We start from the raw sequence: 3,389 nt of genomic DNA, 5'->3' as shown, positions 1-3,389 counted from the left end.
AATCCCTTGACTTTCTTGCTAGTTTAGAAAACTCTATGACACTAACACATAGAAAAACTTAGTTTTTTCTTCTTCTTCTATTTTTTAAAATTTATGTATTTATTTTGAGAGAGGGGGGAACACGCAGAGAGAGGGAGAGACAGAATCCCAAGCAGGTTCTGCACCATCAGTGCAGAGTCCCACACTGGGCTCAAACTCACGGACCGTGAGATCATGGCCTGAACTGAAATCAAGACTCAGACGTTTTACCAACTGAGCCACCCAGATACCACCCCCCCCACCCAGTCTTCTTCTTTTCTTAATTAAACTTACAGAATAGACAGAAAGTCCATGGAAAAAACAACAAAGGGAAAAGCGTGGGAAACATTCGTCCAGATCATGGGTCCTTTAACATCAAAATTCACAGCTGTCTCTTACCAACCTGACTGTAAGCTAGTGAGGATACTTGCCTTCCTGTTTGACTGGTAGTTCTCTCCATTTTTTTCTACTATCATTCTACTGTGCCTTAGATGTATATAGCAGGTTATGTCCACAGAGCACAAAATATTATACAAGTCATCTCATTCATCTTCAATCTCTGGAATTTTATACCCATGTGAAAATTTCCTAGCCAGATCCTATAAATTCAAAGATGTACATCTGGGTTAATTTATCCAAGGGGCTTTTAGATGATGAGAACCATCAGGAGCTATTTTTAGAATAGAGGGAATGCAGCATTTTTAAAAATACAGATTCCATCGACTTGAGTCCTCTGAGTTGCTAAAAGCAGCCTTTGGAGCAGAAGTCATCAGCAGGAACTCGATAATCCCTGAATTGGAAAGGCCACACAGTGGCATGGGAACTGACATTCTCTCTTGGGAGTCAGTAAGTGAGGTAGATGGCTCCCAAGTTAAAGGCATATTCTACCTTATTTTTCTGCACTGATGGTACAAAGAGGTGGGTATATCACTTTAAGATGGCCTCTAAAGCTACCTATATACTGTAATCAGATTTCAATTAGCAAGAAGGAAGCTAGATAAGTTGGAAAGAGTTTGGACTCTCAAGAGAATCTAGGCTTTAACTCTTACCAGTTTTTTTTTTTTTTTTAAGTAAAGAAGTAGGAAAGCATGCATCTTGGTATTGCTAGAAGACAGAATGAATTTGGAGAGGATGAATGGCAGATGAAGATGGAAAGACAGGCAGTAGCCAGGCCGTGTAAGACACGGTGAAAATTCTGAATTTTATTCTGAAAGTAAGGGAAGTTAGTGAAGAGGTCATAGCCAAGAAATTCTGGTCTACCCCTTGGGAACAGCGACTATAGTAATCCTGAAAAATCATGAAAAGACACCCCTGCCCAACTGCACGTATATCCATATACTTCTCCTTGCCAAAACACACACAAAAATTCTGCCTCTCTCTATAAGTCTTTTTTTTTTAATTAAGTAGGTTCTTTTCATAAAATTTTTCTCCATTAATGTGGTTTACAATTCCTTAATTTTCCCTATTTTCCTTCTTTGAAAACAAGATAACCATTGGGCCTTGGCATACATATTGGCTCTCTATGCTATGGGCCAACTGTCACCAACCTCTCCTTGGAGACACTCACTGCCTGGTGGAGCCTGGTGCCCTGCCACCACCTGTGTCCCTGTCACCCAGGGTCCAGCTATATGATTAGACCACAGTCTTCAATGAGTAACATATTCCTTTCTTGGTCACACTTATGGAGTTTCTGAAGGGCAGTAGAGATAACTGTCAGGCACACATGACCTCCGTGTAGACAAGGGAACTGAAGAAATTTATCACTACTCCACTAAGATGCCCCCATTAAGAGCAGTTAACCTGGACTCAGAGTGTTGAATTGAAATCTGTAGAACTTTTGCCAAGAGTTGTGACCTAGGGGGGCTAAACCTATCTAGATGCTTCCTATCTATTGCTTCAGTTTTACGGGACTGAAGGATTGCTGTTTCTTGTTAGGAAGTTCATTTCACTCCCTATTACTGCCAGCTTCACACTCAAAGCGCTGAGAATTTCAAGTGGTGTATATTCAAACAGACCAGTGCCCTTACATCATTTCTGTATTCACTTCTTAAAATTCTTCCATAATGCTATTGGTTGTTTTTAACTAAATTCACATGGTTCAAGGAAACTGCCCAGACCTGTGGAAGTCACATACCAGAAAGTGAGATTTCTTATACAACCTAACCAGTGCAACCTTAAACAAATTTATAGACAAACTTAAGAAGTAAGGAGTACAGCACCATTCTTGTGGAAAATAGAAGGCATTCATTTTCACAATTGGCCTTTTGATGCCAATGCACCACCATCCAAACAGATTGTTGATTACTGGTTAAGTCTTGTGAAAAAAAAATTTGTTTTGTAGAAAACCTGGTTGTTATGTAAGTTACTACTGAGTTGTAGGTCTTGGCAGAGTTCCAGTGCTTGTCTTTCTAACACTAACTGAAGGTGGAATGAAACATGAAAATGCAGTACAGTTCATAAGACAGAAGTGGTGTGGAGCTTTTCAATAGCAAGCAACTTTTGTATTTTGAGAAGTATTGTCTTAAAATGTGGATGTGTTTCCAAATTCCAGTGGCTAGAGAAACTGTTGTTGTATTCATTAAAACTGGAATTCCTGATGCTATTGTCCTAGAAGTGGAATTTGAGACCAGACCTAATTGGTTGTTGTGTTAGCAAACGTGGTGGCTTGGTGAGTGTAATGAAGTGTCCACAGGAGTACTGAAAAGCCCAGTTTTACCAGGTCACAAGCTTGACATAACTATCATTTCTATGTCTCAGTTATAGTCCACCTATTTGGTTACTTACCAAAAGATGCTTACTGTTTAGCATTTGAAATATACTTATCATTTGTACCAGTTGAATATGCCTTTCCTTAAACAAACAAACAAACAAACAAACAAACTTAAAAAAAAAAAAAGATTTGTTAGGTTGAACCCACAGCACTGAGGCAAGACACTTCTGATTACCCAAAGCCCTGTGACATGTGGGAGCTAATTTGGCAGATGGGAAGGGTCACTATTCCTGGCCCGTGTGAGTGGCACATACTATTCCCTGCAATCCTTTCAGTTGATTCTTTCCCCACTCTCAGGTAACTTCCTTACATGCATAGTTTCATCAAGGCTCAGCTGAAAAAGTGATGGCAATATTACGAAGATTTTTGAAGTTCCTTGTGTTGCTCCCTCCTGCGAACTGTAGCTTTTTCGGTTTCCTGGACTCCCAGTCTCATTCCAATTCCATCAGGCTCTATGCTGGTTCCTTCTTGTAGTGCTATGATTGGGAAACTGTCTCAAGACAGTAAACTGGAGCATTTATAGGGCTAACCTATTGTCTCTGATATGGTAAGGTTATTTCCAGGCCTAGTAGAAACTCTTAGTTTTTGGGTTCCCTTTGTC

At 39.9% G+C, this 3,389-nt stretch overlaps 1 pseudogene; it reads left to right on the top strand.

The window, feature by feature from the left end:
• Positions 1 to 1,153: 1,153 nt before the first annotated feature.
• On the top strand, positions 1,154 to 2,670 carry LOC123583736 (annotated as a pseudogene).
• Positions 2,671 to 3,389: the final 719 nt, after the last annotated feature.

Source organism: Leopardus geoffroyi, chromosome B3 (genome assembly GCF_018350155.1).
Source record: "Leopardus geoffroyi isolate Oge1 chromosome B3, O.geoffroyi_Oge1_pat1.0, whole genome shotgun sequence".
Lineage (NCBI taxonomy): Eukaryota > Metazoa > Chordata > Mammalia > Carnivora > Felidae > Leopardus > Leopardus geoffroyi.
This window is presented reverse-complemented; position numbering and strand designations above follow the sequence as displayed.